The sequence below is a fragment of the Narcine bancroftii genome, unplaced genomic scaffold (genome assembly GCF_036971445.1).
Source record: "Narcine bancroftii isolate sNarBan1 unplaced genomic scaffold, sNarBan1.hap1 Scaffold_153, whole genome shotgun sequence".
Classification (NCBI taxonomy): Eukaryota; Metazoa; Chordata; class Chondrichthyes; order Torpediniformes; family Narcinidae; genus Narcine; species Narcine bancroftii.
This window is the reverse complement of record NW_027211888.1, coordinates 3,152,632-3,172,497: the sequence shown is the minus strand read 5'-3', so window position 1 is coordinate 3,172,497 and position 19,866 is coordinate 3,152,632.

The window sequence follows — 19,866 nt, the reverse complement described above, 5'->3', positions numbered from 1 at the left end:
AATCCGTTTCCCTGCTCCCTTTTGTTCCCCTCTGTTCTGCAGTGTTCTCCACAGTTCCCCACTTTTTCCAATCCGTTCCCCCTGCTCCCTTTTGTTCCACTCTGTTCTGCATTGTTCCGCACGGTTTCCCACATTTCCGAGCTGTTCCCCCTGCACCCTTTGGTTCCCCTCTGTTCTGCAGTGTTCCCCAAGGTTCCCCACTTTTTCCAACTTTTACCCCCTGCTCCCTTTCGTTCCCCTCTTTCCTGCAGTGTTCCCCATGATTCCCCACTTTTTCCAATCCGTTCCTCCTATTCCTTTGGTTCAGCTCTGTTCTGCAGTGTTTCCCACGCTTCCCCACTTTTTCCAATCCATTTCCCCTGCTCCCTTTGGTTCCAATCTATTGTGCAGTGCTCCTCACGATTCCCCACTTTTTCCAATCTGTTCCGCGTGCTCCCTTTGGTTCCCCTCTGTCCTGCAGTGTTCCCCACGATTCCCCACTTTTTCCAATCCGTTCCCCCTGCTCCCTTTGGTTCCCCACTCTCCTGCATTTTTCCACAGGTTTCCCCACTTTTTACAATCTGTTCCCCCTGCTCCCTTTGTTTCCCCACTCTTCTGCATTTTTCCACACTGTTCTCCACTTTTTCAAATCTGTTTCCCCTGCTTCCTTTGGTTCCCCACTGTTCTGCAGTTTTCCCCAATTCTCCACTTTTTTCTAATCTGTCCCCCCTTCTCCTTTGGCTCCCCTCTGTTCTGCTGTTTTCCCCACGGTTCTCCACATTTTTTCCAATCTGTTCCACCTGCTCCCTTTGGTTCTGCTGTGTTCTGCAGTTTTCCTTACGCTTCCCCACTTTTTCCAATCCGTTCCCCCTGCTCCCTTTGGTTCCTCTCTATATGCAGTGTTCCCCACGATTCTCCACTTTTTTTCCATTCTGTACCCCCTGCGCCCTCTGGTTCCCCTCTGCCCTGCAGTGTTCCCCATAGTTCCCCACTTTTTCCATTCCGTTCCCCCTACTTCCTTTGTTTCACCTCTGTTCTGCAGTGTTCCCCACGGTTCTCCACTTTTTCCAGTCTGTTCCCCCTGCACCCTTTGGTTGCCCTCTGTTCTGGAGTGTTCCCCACGCTTCCCACTTTTTCCAATCCATTTCCCCTGCTCCCTTTGGTTCCACTCTATTGTGCAGTGCTCCCCACGATTCCCCACTTTTTCCATCCTGTACACCATGCTCCCTTTGGTTCCCCTCTGTCCTGCAGTGTTCCCCACGGTTATTCACTTTTTCCAACCCGTTCCCCCTGCTCCCTTTGTTTACCCACTGTTCTGCATTTTTCCACTCTGTTCCCCACTTTTTTCAATTGTTGCCCCTGCTCCCTTTGGTTCCCCACTGTTCTGCAGTGTTCCCCATCGTTCCCCACTTTTTCCAGTCCGTTTCCCCTGCTCCCTTTTGTTCCCCTCTGTTCTGCAGTGTTCCCCACAGTTCCCCACTTTTTCCGAACCGTTCCCCCTGCTCCCTTTTGTTCCACTCTGTTCTGCAGTTTTACCCACAGTACCCCACTTTTTGCAACCTGCTCCCCCTGCCTCCTTTGATTCCTCTCTGTTCTGCAGTGTTTCCCAAGGTTCCCCACTTTTTCCAACTTTTACCCCCTGCTCCCTTTGGTTCCCCTCTGTCCTGCAGTGTTCCCCATGGGCCCAATTTTAACAATCCGTTCCTCCTGCTCCCTTTGGTTCCCCTCTGTCCTGCAGTTTCCCAACGGTTCTCCACATTTTTTCCAATCTGTTCCCCCTGCTCCCTTTGGTTCCCCTCTGTTCTGCAGTGTTCCCCACGATTCACCACATTTTTTACATTCTGTACCCCCTGCTCCCTCTGGTTCCCCTCTGCCCTGTAGTGTTCCCCATGGTTCCCCACTTTTTCCATTCCGTTCCCCCTACTTCCTTTGGTTCAACTCTGTTCTGCAGTGTTCCCCACGCTTCCCACTTTTTCCAATCCATTTCCCCTGCTCCCTTTGGTTCCACTATATTGTGCAGTGCTCCCCACGATTCCCCACTTTTTCCAACCTGTACACCATGCACCCTTTGGTTCCCCTCTGTCCTGGAGTGTTCCCCACGGTTATTCACTTTTTCCAACCCGTTCCCCCGGCTCCCTTTGGTTCCCCTCTGTTCTGCATTGTTCCCCACGGTTCCCCACATTTCTGAGCTGTTCCCCCTGCTCCCTTTGGTTCCGCTCTGTTCTGCATTGCTCTCCACGGTTTTCCACATTTTTTCTAATCTGTTCCTAATCTCCCTTTGGTTCATCTCTGTTCTGCAGTTTCCCCATGGTTCTCCACATTTTTTCCAATCTGTTACCCCTGCTCCCTTTGGTTCCCCTCTGTTCTGCAGTGTTTCCCACTATTCCACACCTTTTCCAACCTGTACCGCCTGCTCCCTTTGGTTCCCCTCTGTCCTGCAGTGTTCCCCACGGTTCCCCACTTTTTACAATCCGTTCCAGCTGCTCCCTTTCGTTCCCCTTTGTCCTGCATTTTTCATCACGGTTCCCCACTTCACCAATCCATTCCCCCTGCTCCCTTTGGTTCCCCTCTGTTCTGCATTTTTCCACACGGTTCCCCACTTCTTACAATCCGTTTCCCCTGCTCCCTTTTTTTACCCACTGTTCTGCATTTTTCCACTCTGTTCCCCACTTTTTTCAATCCGTTCCCCCTGCTCCCTTTGGTTCCCCACTGTTCTGCAGTGTTCCCCATGGTTCCCCACTTTTTCCAATCCGTTTCCCCTGCTCCCTTTTGTTCCCCTGTGTTCTGCAGTGTTCCCCACAGTTCCCCACTTTTTCCAATCCGTTCCCCCTGCTTCCTTTTGTTCTACTCTGTTCTGCATTGTTCCCCACGGTTTCCCACATTTCCGAGCTGTTCCCCCTGCACCCTTTGGTTCCCCACTGTTCTGCAGTGTTCCCCAAGGTTCCGCACTTTTTCCAACTTTTACCCCCTGCTCCCTTTGTTTCCCTTCTTTCCTGCAGTGTTCCCCATGGTTCTCCACTTTTTCCAATCCATTTCCCCTGCTCCCTTTGGTTCCCCTCTGTCCTGCAGTGTTCCCCACGATTCCCCACTTTTTCCAATCCGTTACCCCTGCTCCCTTTGGTTCCCCACTCTTCTGCATTTTTCCACAGGGTACCCGACTTTTTACAATCTGTTCCCTCTGCTCCCTTTGTTTCCCCACTCTTCTGCATTTTTCCACACTGTTCTCCACTTTTTCAAATCTGTTTGTCCTGCTTCTTTTGGTTCCCCACTGTTCTGCAGTTTTCCCCAATTCTCCACTTTTTTCTAATCTGTCCCCCCTGCTCCTATGGCTCCCCTCTATTCTGCTGTTTTCCCCACGGTTATCCAAATTTTTTCCAATCTGTTCCACCTGCTCCCTTTGGTTTTCCTGTGTTCTGCAGTTTTCCCTACGCTTCCCCAATTTTTCCAATCCGTTCCCCCTGCTCCCTTTGGTTCCTCTCTATATGCAGTGTTCCCCACGATTCTCCACTTTTTTTTCCATTCTGTACCCCCTGCTCCCTCTGGTTCCCCTCTGCCCTGCAGTGTTCCCCATGGTTCCCCACTTTTTCCATTCCTTTCCCCCTACTTCCTTTGGTTCACCTCTGTTCTGCAGTGTTCCCCACGGTTCTCCACTTTTTCTAGTCTGTTCCCCCTGCACCCTTTGGTTGCCCTCTGTTCTGGAGTGTTCCCCACGCTTCCCACTTTTTCCAATCCATTTCCCCTGCTCCCTTTGGTTCCACTCTATTGTGCAGTGCTCCCCACGATTCCCCACTCTTTCCAACCTGTACACCATGCTCCCTTTGGTTCCCCTCTGTCCTGCAGTGTTCCCCACGGTTATTCACTTGTTCCAACCCGTTCCCCCGGCTCCCTTTGGTTCCCCTCTGTTCTGCATTGTTCCCCACGGTTCCCCACATTTCTGAGCAGTTCCCCCTGCTCCCTTTGGTTCCGCTCTGTTCTGTATTGTTCCCCACGGTTCTCCACATTTTTTCTAATCTGTTCCTATGCTCCCTTTGGTTCATCTCTGTTCTGCAGTTTCCCCATGGTTCTCCACATTTTTTCCAATCTGTTCCCCCTGCTCCCTTTGGTTCCCCTCTGTTCTGCAGTGTTCTCCATTGTTCCCCACTTTTTCCAATCTGTTCTGCCTGCTCCTTTGGTTTCCCTCTGTTCTGCAGTGTTCCCAAAATTTCCCCACTTTTACCAATCTGTTCCCTCTTCTCCATTTGGTTCCCCTCTGTCCTGCAGTGTTCCCCATGTTTCCCCACTTTTTCCAATCTGTTCCCCCTGCTCCCTTTCGTTCCCCTCTGTCCTGCATTTTTCATCACGGTTCCCCACTTTTTCAGGTCCATTGCCCCTGCTCCCTTTCGTTCCCCTCTGTCCTGCATTTTTCCCCACGGTTCCCCACTTCACCAATCCATTCCCTCTGCTCCCTTTGGTTCCCCTCTGTTCTGCATTTTTCCACACAGTTCCCCACTTCTAACAATCTGTTTCCCCTGCTCCCTTTGTTTACCCACTGTTCTGCATTTTTCCACTCTGTTCGCCACTTTTTTCAATCCATTCCCCCTGCTACCTTTGGTTCCCCACTGTTCTGCAGTGTTCCCCACAGTTCCCCACTTTTTCCAATCCGTTCCCCCTGCTCCCTTTTGTTCCACTCTGTTCTGCATTGTTCCCCACGGTTTCCCACATTTCCGAGCTGTTGCCCCTGCATCCTTTGGTTCCCTTCTGTTCTGCAGTGTTCCCCAAGGTTCTCCACTTTTTCCAACTTTTACCCCCTGCATCCTTTGTTTCCCCTCTTTCCTGCAGTGTTCCCCATGGTTCCCCACTTTTTTCCAATCCATTCCTCCTATCCTTTGGTTCAGCTCTGTTCTGCAGTGTTTCCCACGGTTCCCCACTTTTTCCAATCTGTTCCCCCTGCTCCCTTTGGTTCCACTCTGTTCCGGAGTGTTCCCCACGCTTCCCCACTTTTTTCAATCCATTTCCCCTGCTCCCTTTGGTTCCCCTCTGTCCTGCAGTGTTCCCCACGATTCCCCACTTTTTCCAATCCGTTCCCCCTGCTCCCTTTGGTTCCCCACTCTTCTGCATTTTTCCACAGGGTTCCCCACTTTTTACAATCTGTTCCCCCTGCTCCCTTTATTTCCCCACTCTTCTGCATTTTTCCACACTGTTCTCCACTTTTTCAAATCTGTTTTCCCTGCTCCCTTTGGTTCCCCACTGTTCTGCAGTTTTCCCCAATTCTCCACTTTTTTCTAATCTGTCCCCCCTGCTCCTTTGGCTCCCCTCTGTTCTGCTGTTTTCCCCACGGTTCCCCACATTTTTTCCAATCTGTTCCACCTGCTCCCTTTGGTTCTCCTGTGTTCTGCAGTTTTCCCTACGCTTCCCCACTTTTTCCAATCCGTTCCCCCTATTCCCTTTGGTTCCTCTCTATATGCAGTGTTCCCCACGATTCTTCACTTTTTTTCCATTCTGTACCCCCTGCTCCCTCTGGTTCCCCTCTGCCCTGCAATGTTCCCCATGGTTCCCCACTTTTTCCATTCAGTTCCCCCTACTTCCTTTGGTTCACCTCTGTTCTGCAGTGTTCCCCACGGTTCTCCACTTTTTCCAGTCTGTTCCCCCTGCACCCTTTGGTTGCCCTCTGTTCTGGAGTGTTCCCCACGCTTCCCAGTTTTTCCAATGCATTTCCCCTGCTCCCTTTGGTTCCACTCTATTGTGCAGTGCTCCCCACGATTCCCCACTTTTTCCAACCTGTACACCATGCTCCCTTTGGTTCCCCTCTGCCCTGCAGTGTTCCCCACGGTTATTCACTTTTTCCAACCCGTGCCCCCTGCTCCCTTGGTTTACCCACAGTTCTGCATTTTTCCACGCTGTTCTCCACATTTTTTCTAATCTGTTCCTATGCTCCCTTTGGTTCATCTCTGTTCTGCAGTTTCCCCATGGTTCTGCACATTTTTTCCAATCTGTTCCCCCTGCTCCCTTTGGTTCCCCTCTGTTCTGCAGTGTTTCCCACGATTCCACACCTTTTCCAACCTGTACCGCCTGCTCCCTTTGGTTCCCCTCTGTCCTGCAGTGTTCCCCACGGTTCACCACTTTTTACAATCCGTTCCAGCTGCTCCCTTTCGTTCCCCTCTGTCCTGCATTTTTCATCACGGTTCCCCACTTTTTCAGATCCGTTCCGCCTGCTCCTTTTCGTTCCCCTCTGTCCTGCATTTTTCCCCACGGTTCCTCACTTCACCAATCCATTCACCCTGCTCCCTTTGGTTCACCTCTGTTCTGCATTTTTCCACACGGTTCCCCACTTCTTACAATCCGTTTCCCCTGCTCCCTTTTTTACCCACTGTTCTGCATTTTTCCACTCTGTTCCCCACTTTTTTCAATCCGTTCCCCCTGCTCCCTTTGGTTCCCCACTGTTCTGCAGTGTTCCCCATGTTTCCCCACTGTTTCCAATCCGTTTCCCTGCTCCCTTTTGTTCCCCTCTGTTCTGCAGTGTTCTCCACAGTTCCCCACTTTTTCCAATCCGTTCCCCCTGCTCCCTTTTGTTCCACTCTGTTCTGCATTGTTCCGCACGGTTTCCCACATTTCCGAGCTGTTCCCCCTGCACCCTTTGGTTCCCTCTGTTCTGCAGTGTTCCCCAAGGTTCCCCACTTTTTCCATCTTTTACCCCCTGCTCCCTTTCGTTCCCCTCTTTCCTGCAGTGTTCCCCATGATTCCCCACTTTTTCCAATCCGTTCCTCCTATTCCTTTGGTTCAGCTCTGTTCTGCAGTGTTTCCCACGCTTCCCCACTTTTTCCAATCCATTTCCCCTGCTCCCTTTGGTTCCAATCTATTGTGCAGTGCTCCTCACGATTCCCCACTTTTTCCAATCTGTTCCGCGTGCTCCCTTTGGTTCCCCTCTGTCCTGCAGTGTTCCCCACGATTCCCCACTTTTTCCAATCCGTTCCCCCTGCTCCCTTTGGTTCCCCACTCTCCTGCATTTTTCCACAGGTTTCCCCACTTTTTACAATCTGTTCCCCCTGCTTCCTTTGGTTCCCCACTGTTCTGCAGTTTTCCCCAATTCTCCACTTTTTTCTAATCTGTCCCCCCTTCTCCTTTGGCTCCCCTCTGTTCTGCTGTTTTCCCCACGGTTCTCCACATTTTTTCCAATCTGTTCCACCTGCTCCCTTTGGTTCTGCTGTGTTCTGCAGTTTTCCTTACGCTTCCCCACTTTTTCCAATCCATTCCCCCTGCTCCCTTTGGTTCCTCTCTATATGCAGTGTTCCCCACGATTCTCCACTTTTTTTCCATTCTGTACCCCCTGCGCCCTCTGGTTCCCCTCTGCCCTGCAGTGTTCCCCATAGTTCCCCACTTTTTCCATTCCGTTCCCCCTACTTCCTTTGGTTCACCTCTGTTCTGCAGTGTTCCCCACGGTTCTCCACTTTTTCCAGTCTGTTCCCCCTGCACCCTTTGGTTGCCCTCTGTTCTGGAGTGTTCCCCACGCTTCCCACTTTTTCCAATCCATTTCCCCTGCTCCCTTTGGTTCCACTCTATTGTGCAGTGCTCCCCACGATTCCCCACTTTTTCCATCCTGTACACCATGCTCCCTTTGGTTCCCCTCTGTCCTGCAGTGTTCCCCACGGTTATTCACTTTTTCCAACCCGTTCCCCCTGCTCCCTTTGTTTACCCACTGTTCTGCATTTTTCCACTCTGTTCCCCACCTTTTTCAATTGTTGCCCCTGCTCCCTTTGGTTCCCCACTGTTCTGCAGTGTTCCCCATCGTTCCCCACTTTTTCCAGTCCGTTTCCCCTCCTCCCTTTTGTTCCCCTCTGTTCTGCAGTGTTCCCCACAGTTCCCCACTTTTTCCGAACCGTTCCCCCTGCTCCCTTTTGTTCCACTCTGTTCTGCAGTTTTACCCACAGTACCCCACTTTTTGCAACCTGCTCCCCCTGCCTCCTTTGATTCCTCTCTGTTCTGCAGTGTTTCCCAAGGTTCCCCACTTTTTCCAACTTTTACCCCCTGCTCCCTTTGGTTCCCCTCTGTCCTGCAGTGTTCCCCATGGGCCCAATTTTAACAATCCGTTCCTCCTGCTCCCTTTGGTTCCCCTCTGTCCTGCAGTTTCCCAACGGTTCTCCACATTTTTTCCAATCTGTTCCCCCTGCTCCCTTTGGTTCCCCTCTGTTCTGCAGTGTTCCCCACGATTCACCACATTTTTTACATTCTGTACCCCCTGCTCCCTCTGGTTCCCCTCTGCCCTGTAGTGTTCCCCATGGTTCCCCACTTTTTCCATTCCGTTCCCCCTACTTCCTTTGGTTCAACTCTGTTCTGCAGTGTTCCCCACGCTTCCCACTTTTTCCAATCCATTTCCCCTGCTCCCTTTGGTTCCACTATATTGTGCAGTGCTCCCCACGATTCCCCACTCTTTCCAACCTGTACACCATGCTCCCTTTGGTTCCCCTCTGTCCTGGAGTGTTCCCCACGGTTATTCACTTTTTCCAACCCGTTCCCCCGGCTCCCTTTGGTTCCCCTCTGTTCTGCATTGTTCCCCACGGTTCCCCACATTTCTGAGCTGTTCCCCCTGCTCCCTTTGGTTCCGCTCTGTTCTGCATTGCTCTCCACGGTTTTCCACATTTTTTCTAATCTGTTCCTAATCTCCCTTTGGTTCATCTCTGTTCTGCAGTTTCCCCATGGTTCTCCACATTTTTTCCAATCTGTTACCCCTGCTCCCTTTGGTTCCCCTCTGTTCTGCAGTGTTTCCCACTATTCCACACCTTTTCCAACCTGTACCGCCTGCTCCCTTTGGTTCCCCTCTGTCCTGAAGTGTTCCCCACGGTTCCCCACTTTTTACAATCCGTTCCAGCTGCTCCCTTTCGTTCCCCTCTGTCCTGCATTTTTCATCACGGTTCCCCACTTCACCAATCCATTCCCCCTGCTCCCTTTGGTTCCCCTCTGTTCTGCATTTTTCCACACGGTTCCCCACTTCTTACAATCCGTTTCCCCTGCTCCCTTTGTTTACCCACTGTTCTGCATTTTTCCACTCTGTTCCCCACTTTTTTCAATCCGTTCCCCCTGCTCCCTTTGGTTCCCCACTGTTCTGCAGTGTTCCCCATGGTTCCCCACTTTTTCCAATCCGTTTCCCCTGCTCCCTTTTGTTCCCCTGTGTTCTGCAGTGTTCCCCACAGTTCCCCACTTTTTCCAATCCGTTCCCCCTGCTTCCTTTTGTTCTACTCTGTTCTGCATTGTTCCCCACGGTTTCCCACATTTCCGAGCTGTTCCCCCTGCACCCTTTGGTTCCCCACTGTTCTGCAGTGTTCCCCAAGGTTCCGCACTTTTTCCAACTTTTACCCCCTGCTCCCTTTGTTTCCCTTCTTTCCTGCAGTGTTCCCCATGGTTCTCCACTTTTTCCAATCTGTTCCGCGTGCTCCCTTTGGTTCCCCTCTGTCCTGCAGTGTTCCCCACGATTCCCCACTTTTTCCAATCCGTTACCCCTGCTCCCTTTGGTTCCCCACTCTTCTGCATTTTTCCACAGGGTACCCGACTTTTTACAATCTGTTCCCTCTGCTCCCTTTGTTTCCCCACTCTTCTGCATTTTTCCACACTGTACTCCACTTTTTCAAATCTGTTTCCCCTGCTTCCTTTGGTTCCCCACTGTTCTGCAGTTTTCCCCAATTCTCCACTTTTTTCTAATCTGTCCCCCCTGCTCCTTTGGCTCCCCTCTGTTCTGCTGTTTTCCCCACGGTTCTCCACATTTTTTCCAATCTGTTCCACCTGTTCCCTTTGGTTCTCCTGTGTTCTGCAGTTTTACCTACGCTTCCCCACTTTTTCCAATCCGTTCCCCCTGCTCCCTTTGGTTCCTCTCTATATGCAGTGTTCCCCACGATTCTCCACTTTTTTTTCCATTTTCTACCCCCTGCTCCCTCTGGTTCCCCTCTGCCCTGCAGTGTTCCCCATGGTTCCCCACTTTTTCCATTCCTTTCCCCCTACTTCCTTTGGTTCACCTCTGTTCTGCAGTGTTCACCATGGTTCCCCACTTTTTCCATTCCTTTCCCCCTACATCCTTTGGTTCACCTCTGTTCTGCAGTGTTCCCCACGGTTCTCCACTTTTACCAGTCTGTTCCCCCTGCACCCTTTGGTTGCCCTCTGTTCTGGAGTGTTCCCCACGCTTCCCACTTTTTCCAATCCATTTCCCCTGCTCCCTTTGGTTCCACTCTATTGTGCAGTGCTCCCCACGATTCCCCACTCTTTCCAACCTGTACACCATGCTCCTTTTGGTTCCCCACTGTTCTGCAGTATTTCCCACGGTACCCCACTTTTTCCAATCTGTTCTGCCCGCTCCTTTGGTTTCCCTCTGTTCTGCAGTGTTCCCAACATTTCCCCACTTTTACCAATCTGTTCCCTCTTCTCCATTTGGTTCCCCTCTGTCCTGCAGTGTTCCCCATGTTTCCCCACTTTTTCCAATCTGTTCCCCCTGCTCCCTTTCGTTCCCCTCTGTCCTGCATTTTTCATCACGGTTCCCCACTTTTTCAGATCCATTGCCCCTGCTCCCTTTCGTTCCCCTCTGTCCTGCATTTTTCCCCACGGTTCCCCACTTCACCAATCCATTCCCCCTGCTCCCTTTGGTTCCCCTCTGTTCTGCATGTTTCCACACAGTTCCCCACTTCTTACAATCCGTTTCCCCTGCTCCCTTTGTTTACCCACTGTTCTGCATTTTTCCACTCTGTTCCCCACTTTTTTCAATCCATTCCCCCTGCTACCTTTGGTTCCCCACTGTTCTGCAGTGTTCCCCACAGTTCCCCACTTTTTCCAATCCGTTCCCCCTGCTCCCTTTTGTTCCACTCTGTTCTGCATTGTTCCCCACGTTTTCCCACATTTCCGAGCTGTTGCCCCTGCATCCTTTGGTTCCCTTCTGTTCTGCAGTGTTCCCCAAGGTTCCCCACTTTTTCCAACTTTTACCCCCTGCATCCTTTGTTTCCCCTCTTTCCTGCAGTGTTCCCCATGGTTCCCCACTTTTTTCCAATCCATTCCTCCTATCCTTTGGTTCAGCTCTGTTCTGCAGTGTTTCCCACGGTTCCCCACTTTTTCCAATCTGTTCCCCCTCCTCCCTTTGGTTCCACTCTGTTCCGGAGTGTTCCCCACGCTTCCCCACTTTTTTCAATCCATTTCCCCTGCTCCCTTTGGTTCCCCTCTGTCCTGCAGTGTTCCCCACGATTCCCCATTTTTTCCAATCCGTTCCCCCTGCTCCCTTTGGTTCCCCACTCTTCTGCATTTTTCCACAGGGTTCCCCACTTTTTACAATCTGTTCCCCCTGCTCCCTTTATTTCCCCACTCTTCTGCATTTTTCCACACTGTTCTCCACTTTTTCAAATCTGTTTCCCCTGCTCCCTTTGGTTCCCCACTGTTCTGCAGTTTTCCCCAATTCTCCACTTTTTTCTAATCTGTCCCCCCTGCTCCTTTGGCTCCCCTCTGTTCTGCTGTTTTCCCCACGGTTCCCCACATTTTTTCCAATCTGTTCCACCTGCTCCCTTTGGTTCTCCTGTGTTCTGCAGTTTTCCCTACGCTTCCCCACTTTTTCCAATCCGTTCCCCCTGCTCCCTTTGGTTCCTCTCGATATGCAGTGTTCCCCACGATTCTTCACTTTTTTTCCATTCTGTACCCCCTGCTCCCTCTGGTTCCCCTCTGCCCTGCAGTGTTCCCCATGGTTCCCCACTTTTTCCATTCCGTTCCCCCTACTTCCTTTGGTTCACCTCTGTTCTGCAGTGTTCCCCACGGTTCTCCACTTTTTCCAGTCTGTTCCCCCTGCACCCTTTGGTTGCCCTCTGTTCTGGAGTGTTCCCCACGCTTCCCACTTTTTCCAATGCATTTCCCCTGCTCCCTTTGGTTCCACTCTATTGTGCAGTGCTCCCCACGATTCCCCACTTTTTCCAACGTGTACACCATGCTCCCTTTGGTTCCCCTCTGTCCTGCAGTGTTCCCCACGGTTATTCACTTTTTCCAACCCGTGCCCCCTGCTCCCTTTGTTTACCCACAGTTCTGCATTTTTCCACTCTGTTCTCCACATTTTTTCTAATCTGTTCCTATGCTCCCTTTGGTTCCCCTCTGTTCTGCAGTGTTTCCCACGATTCCACACCTTTTCCAACCTGTACCGCCTGCTCCCTTTGGTTCCCCTCTGTCCTGCAGTGTTCCCCACGGTTCACCACTTTTTACAAACCGTTCCAGCTGCTCCCTTTCGTTCCCCTCTGTCCTGCATTTTTCATCACGGTTCCCCACTTTTTCAGATCCGTTCCGCCTGCTCCCTTTCGTTCCCCTCTGTCCTGCATTTTTCCCCACGGTTCCCCACTTCACCAATCCATTCCCCCTGCTCCCTTTGGTTCCCCTCTGTTCTGCATTTTTCCACACGGTTCCCCACTTCTTACAATCCGTTTCCCCTGCTCCCTTTGTTTACCCACTGTTCTGCATTTTTCCACTCTGTTCCCCACTTTTTTCAATCCGTTCCCCCTGCTCCCTTTGGTTCCCCACTGTTCTGCAGTGTTCCCCATGGTTCCCCACTTTTTCCAATCCGTTTACCCTGCTCCCTTTTGTTCCCCTGTGTTCTGCAGTGTTCCCCACAGTTCCCCACTTTTTCCAATCCGTTCCCCCTGCTCCCTTTTGTTCCACTCTATTCTGCATTGTTCCCCACGGTCTCCCACATTTCCTAGCTGTTCCCCCTGCACCCTTTGGTTCCCCTCTGTACTGCAGTGTTCCCCAAGGTTCCCCACTTTTTCCAACTTTTACCCCCTGCTCCCTTTGGTTCCCCTCTTTCCTGCAGTGTTCCCCATGGTTCCCCACTTTTTTCAATCCATTTCCCCTGCTCCCTTTGGTTCCAATCCATTGTGCAGTGCTGCTCACGATTCCCCACTTTTTCCAATCTGTTCCGCGTGCTCCCTTTCGTTCCCCTCTGTCCTGCAGTGTTCCCCACGATTCCCCACTTCTTCCAATCCGTTCACCCTGCTCCCTTTGGTTCCCCTCTGTTCTGCAGTGTTCCCCACAGTTCTCCACCATTTCTAATCCGTTCCCCCTTCTCACTTTGGTTCCCCACTCTTCTGCATTTTTCCACATGGTTTACCACTTCTTCCAATCCGTTTCCCCTGGTCCCTTTGTTTACCCACTGTTCTGCATTTTTCCACTTCGTTCCCCACTTTTTTCAATCCGTTCCCCCTGCTCCCTTTGTTTCCCCACTGTGCTGCAGTGTTCCCTACGGTTCCCCACGTTTTCCAATCTGTTCCCCGTGCTCCCTTTCGTTCCCCTCTGTCCTGCAGTGTTCCCCATGATTCCCCTCTTTTTCCAAACCGTTTCCCCTGCTCCCTTTGTTTACCCACTGTTCTGCATTTTTCCACTCTGTTCCCCACTTTTTTCAATCCGTTCCCCCTGCTACCTTTGGTTCCCCACTGTTCTGCAGTGTTCCCCATGGTTCCCCACTTTTTCCAATCCGTTTCCCCTGCTCGCTTTTGTTCCACTCTGTTCTGCAGTGTTCCCCACAGTTCCCCACTTTTTCCAATCCGTTCCCCCTTCTCCCTTTTGTTCCACTCTGTTCTGGAGTGTTCCCCACGCTTACCCACTTTTACCAATCCATTTCCCCTGCTCCCTTTGGTTCCAATCTATTGTGCAGTGCTGCTCACGATTCCCCACTTTTTCCAATCTGTTCCGCGTGCTCCCTTTGGTTCCCCTCTGTCCTGCAGTGTTCCCCACGATTCTCCACTTTTTCCAATCCGTTCCCCCTGTTCCCTTTGGTTCCCCACTCTTCTGCATTTTTCCACAGGGTTCCCCACTTTTTACAATCTGTTCCCCCTGCTCCCTTTATTTCCCCACTCTTCTGCATTTTTCCACACTGTTCTCCACTTTTTCAAATCTGTTTCCCCTGCTACCTTTGGTTCCCCACTGTTCTGCAGTTTTCCCCAATTCTCCACTTTTTTCTAATCTGTCCCCCCTGCTCCTTTGTCTCCCCTCTGTTCTGCTGTTTTCCCCACGGTTATCCACATTTTTTCCAATCTGTTCCACCTGCTCCCTTTGGTTCTCATGTGTTCTGCAGTTTTCCCTACGCTTCCCCACTTTTTCCAATCCGTTCCCCCTGCTCCCTTTGGTTCCTCTCTATATGCAGTGTTCCCCACGATTCTCCACTTTTTCTCCATTCTGTACCCCCTGCTCCCTCTGCTTCCCCTCTGCCCTGCAGTGTTCCCCATGGTTCCCCACTTTTTCCATTCCGTTCCCCCTACTTCCTTTGGTTCACCTCTGTTCTGCAGTGTTCCCCACGGTTCTCCACTTTTTACAGTCTGTTCCCCCTGCACCCTTTGGTTGCCCTCTGTTCTGGAGTGTTCCCCACGCTTCCCACTTTTTCCAATCCATTTCCCCTGCTCCCTTTGGTTCCACTCTATTGTGCAGTGCTCCCGACGATTCCCCACTTTTTCAAACCTGTACACCATGCTCCCATTGGTTCCCCTCTGTCCTGCAGTGTTCCCCACGGTTATTCACTTTTTCCAACCCGTTCCCCCGGCTCCCTTTGGTTCCCCACGGTTCCCCACATTTCTGAGCAGTTCCCCCTGCTCCCTTTGGTTCCGCTCTGTTCTGCATTGTTCCCCACGGTTCTCCACATTTTTTCTAATCTGTTCCTATGCTCCCTTTGGTTCATCTCTGTTCTGCAGTTTTCCCATGGTTCTCCACATTTTTTCCAATCTGTTACCCCTGCTCCCTTTGGTTCCCCTCTGTTCTGCAGTGTTTCCCACTATTCCACACCTTTTCCAACCTGTACCGCCTGCTCCCTTTGGTTCCCCTCTGTCCTGCAGTGTTCCCCACGGTTCCCCTCTTTTTACAATCCGTTCCAGCTGCTCCCTTTCGTTCCCCTCTGTCCTGCATTTTTCATCACGGTTCCCCACTTTTTCAGATCCGTTCACCCTGCTCCCTTTCGTTCCCCTCTGTCCTGCATTTTTCCCCACAGTTCACCACTTCACCAATCCATTCCCCCTGCTCCCTTTGGTTCCCCTCTGTTCTGCATTTTTCCACACGGTTCCCCACTTCTTACAATCCGTTTCCCCTGCTCCCTTTGTTTACCCACTGTTCTGCATTTTTCCACTCTGTTCCCCACTTTTTTCAATCCGTTCCCCCTGCTCCCTTTGGTTCCCCACTGTTCTGCAGTGTTCCCCATGGTTCCCCACTTTTTCCAATCCGTTTACCCTGCTCCCTTTTGTTCCCCTGTGTTCTGCAGTGTTCCCCACAGTTCCCCACTTTTTCCAATCCGTTCCCCCTGCTCCCTTTTGTTCCACTCTATTCTGCATTGTTCCCCACGGTCTCCCACATTTCCTAGCTGTTCCCCCTGCACCCTTTGGTTCCCCTCTGTACTGCAGTGTTCCCCAAGGTTCCCCACTTTTTCCAACTTTTACCCCCTGCTCCCTTTGGTTCCCCTCTTTCCTGCAGTGTTCCCCATGGTTCCCCACTTTTTTCAATCCATTTCCCCTGCTCCCTTTGGTTCCAATCTATTGTGCAGTGCTGCTCACGATTCCCCACTTTTTCCAATCTGTTCCGCGTGCTCCCTTTCGTTCCCCTCTGTCCTGCAGTGTTCCCCACGATTCCCCACTTTTTCCAATCCGTTACCCCTGCTCCCTTTGGTTCCCCACTCTTCTGCATTCTTCCACAGGGTACCCGACTTTTTACAATCTGTTTCCCCTGCTCCCTTTCTTTCCCCACTCTTCTGCATTTTTCCACACTGTTCTCCACTTTTTCAAATCTGTTTCCCCTGCTTCTTTTGGTTCCCCACTGTTCTGCAGTTTTCCCCAATTCTCCACTTTTTTCTAATCTGTCCCCCCTGCTCCTTTGTCTCCCCTCTGTTCTGCTGTTTTCCCCACGGTTATCCACATTTTTTCCAATCTGTTCCACCTGCTCCCTTTGGTTCTCATGTGTTCTGCAGTTTTCCCTACGCTTCCCCACTTTTTCCAATCCGTTCCCCCTGCTCCCTTTGGTTCCTCTCTATATGCAGTGTTCCCCACGATTCTCCACTTTTTCTCCATTCTGTACCCCCTGCTCCCTCTGCTTCCCCTCTGCCCTGCAGTGTTCCCCATGGTTCCCCACTTTTTCCATTCCGTTCCCCCTACTTCCTTTGGTTCACCTCTGTTCTGCAGTGTTCCCCACGGTTCTCCACTTTTTACAGTCTGTTCCCCCTGCACCCTTTGGTTGCCCTCTGTTCTGGAGTGTTCCCCACGCTTCCCACTTTTTCCAATCCATTTCCCCTGCTCCCTTTGGTTCCACTCTATTGTGCAGTGCTCCCCACGATTCCCCACTCTTTCCAACCTGCACACCATGCTCCCTTTGGTTCCCCTCTGTCCTGCAGTGTTCCCCACGGTTATTCACTTGTTCCAACCCGTTCCCCCGGCTCCCTTTGGTTCCCCTCTGTTCTGCATTGTTCCCCACGGTTCCCCACATTTCTGAGCAGTTCCCCCTGCTCCCTTTGGTTCCGCTCTGTTCTGTATTGTTCCCCACGGTTCTCCACATTTTTTCTAATCTGTTCCTATGCTCCCTTTGGTTCATCTCTGTTCTGCAGTTTCCCCATGGTTCTCCACATTTTTTCCAATCTGTTCCCCCTGCTCCCTTTGGTTCCCCTCTGTTCTGCAGTGTTCTCCATTGTTCCCCACTTTTTCCAATCTGTTCTGCCTGCTCCTTTGGTTTCCCTCTGTTCTGCAGTGTTCCCAAAATTTCCCCACTTTTACCAATCTGTTCCCTCTTCTCCATTTGGTTCCCCTCTGTCCTGCAGTGTTCCCCATGTTTCCCCACTTTTTCCAATCTGTTCCCCCTGCTCCCTTTCGTTCCCCTCTGTCCTGCATTTTTCATCACGATTCCCCACTTTTTCAGGTCCATTGCCCCTGCTCCCTTTCGTTCCCCTCTGTCCTGCATTTTTCCCCACGGTTCCCCACTTCACCAATCCATTCCCTCTGCTCCCTTTGGTTCCCCTCTGTTCTGCATTTTTCCACACAGTTCCCCACTTCTTACAATCCGTTTCCCCTGCTCCCTTTGTTTACCCACTGTTCTGCATTTTTCCACTCTGTTCGCCACTTTTTTCAATCCATTCCCCCTGCTACCTTTGGTTCCCCACTGTTCTGCAGTGTTCCCCACAGTTCCCCACTTTTTCCAATCCGTTCCCCCTGCTCCCTTTTGTTCCACTCTGTTCTGCATTGTTCCCCACGGTTTCCCACATTTCCGAGCTGTTGCCCCTGCATCCTTTGGTTCCCTTCTGTTCTGCAGTGTTCCCCAAGGTTCCCCACTTTTTCCAACTTTTACCCCCTGCATCCTTTGTTTCCCCTCTTTCCTGCAGTGTTCCCCATGGTTCCCCACTTTTTTCCAATCCATTCCTCCTATCCTTTGGTTCAGCTCTGTTCTGCAGTGTTTCCCACGGTTCCCCACTTTTTCCAATCTGTTCCCCCTGCTCCCTTTGGTTCCACTCTGTTCCGGAGTGTTCCCCACGCTTCCCCACTTTTTTCAATCCATTTCCCCTGCTCCCTTTGGTTCCCCTCTGTCCTGCAGTGTTCCCCACGATTCCCCACTTTTTCCAATCCGTTCCCCCTGCTCCCTTTGGTTCCCCACTCTTCTGCATTTTTCCACAGGGTTCCCCACTTTTTACAATCTGTTCCCCCTGCTTCCTTTATTTCCCCACTCTTCTGCATTTTTCCACACTGTTCTCCACTTTTTCAAATCTGTTTTCCCTGCTCCCTTTGGTTCCCCACTGTTCTGCAGTTTTCCCCAATTCTCCACTTTTTTCTAATCTGTCCCCCCTGCTCCTTTGGCTCCCCTCTGTTCTGCTGTTTTCCCCACGGTTCCCCACATTTTTTCCAATCTGTTCCACCTGCTCCCTTTGGTTCTCCTGTGTTCTGCGGTTTTCCCTACGCTTCCCCACTTTTTCCAATCCGTTCCCCCTGTTCCCTTTGGTTCCTCTCTATATGCAGTGTTCCCCACGATTCTTCACTTTTTTTCCATTCTGTACCCCCTGCTCCCTCTGGTTCCCCTCTGCCCTGCAGTGTTCCCCATGGTTCCCCACTTTTTCCATTCCGTTCCCCCTACTTCCTTTGGTTCACCTCTGTTCTGCAGTGTTCCCCACGGTTCTCCACTTTTTCCAGTCTGTTCCCCCTGCACCCTTTGGTTGCCCTCTGTTCTGGAGTGTTCCCCACGCTTCCCAGTTTTTCCAATGCATTTCCCCTGCTCCCTTTGGTTCCACTCTATTGTGCAGTGCTCCCACGATTCCCCACTTTTTCCAACCTGTACACCATGCTCCCTTTGGTTCCCCTCTGTCCTGCAGTGTTCCCCACGGTTATTCACTTTTTCCAACCCGTGCCCCCTGCTCCCTTTGTTTACCCACAGTTCTGCATTTTTCCACTCTGTTCTCCACATTTTTTCTAATCTGTTCCTATGCTCCCTTTGGTTCATCTCTGTTCTGCAGTTTCCCCATGGTTCTGCACATTTTTTCCAATCTGTTCCCCCTGCTCCCTTTGGTTCCCCTCTGTTCTGCAGTGTTTCCCACGATTCCACACCTTTTCCAACCTGTACCGCCTGCTCCCTTTGGTTCCCCTCTGTCCTGCAGTGTTCCCCACGGTTCACCACTTTTTACAATCCGTTCCAGCTGCTCCCTTTCGTTCCCCTCTGTCCTGCATTTTTCATCACGGTTCCCCACTTTTTCAGATCCGTTCCGCCTGCTCCTTTTCGTTCCCCTCTGTCCTGCATTTTTCCCCACGGTTCCTCACTTCACCAATCCATTCACCCTGCTCCCTTTGGTTCACCTCTGTTCTGCATTTTTCCACACGGTTCCCCACTTCTTACAATCCGTTTCCCCTGCTCCCTTTGTTTACCCACTGTTCTGCATTTTTCCACTCTGTTCCCCACTTTTTTCAATCCGTTCCCCCTGCTCCCTTTGGTTCCCCACTGTTCTGCAGTGTTCCCCATGTTTCCCCACTGTTTCCAATCCGTTTCCCTGCTCCCTTTTGTTCCCCTCTGTTCTGCAGTGTTCTCCACAGTTCCCCACTTTTTCCAATCCGTTCCCCCTGCTCCCTTTTGTTCCACTCTGTTCTGCATTGTTCCGCACGGTTTCCCACATTTCCGAGCTGTTCCCCCTGCACCCTTTGGTTCCCCTCTGTTCTGCAGTGTTCCCCAAGGTTCCCCACTTTTTCCAACTTTTACCCCCTGCTCCCTTTCGTTCCCCTCTTTCCTGCAGTGTTCCCCATGATTCCCCACTTTTTCCAATCCGTTCCTCCTATTCCTTTGGTTCAGCTCTGTTCTGCAGTGTTTCCCACGCTTCCCCACTTTTTCCAATCCATTTCCCCTGCTCCCTTTGGTTCCAATCTATTGTGCAGTGCTCCTCACGATTCCCCACTTTTTCCAATCTGTTCCGCGTGCTCCCTTTGGTTCCCCTCTGTCCTGCAGTGTTCCCCACGATTCCCCACTTTTTCCAATCCGTTCCCCCTGCTCCCTTTGGTTCCCCACTCTCCTGCATTTTTCCACAGGTTTCCCCACTTTTTACAATCTGTTCCCCCTGCTCCCTTTGTTTCCCCACTCTTCTGCATTTTTCCACACTGTTCTCCACATTTTCAAATCTGTTTCCCCTGCTTCCTTTGGTTCCCCACTGTTCTGCAGTTTTCCCCAATTCTCCACTTTTTTCTAATCTGTCCCCCCTTCTCCTTTGGCTCCCCTCTGTTCTGCTGTTTTCCCCACGGTTCCCCACATTTTTTCCAATCTGTTCCACCTGCTCCCTTTGGTTCTCCTGTGTTCTGCAGTTTTCCCTACGCTTCCCCACTTTTTCCAATCCGTTCCCCCTGCTCCCTTTGGTTCCTCTCGATATGCAGTGTTCCCCACGATTCTTCACTTTTTTTCCATTCTGTACCCCCTGCTCCCTCTGGTTCC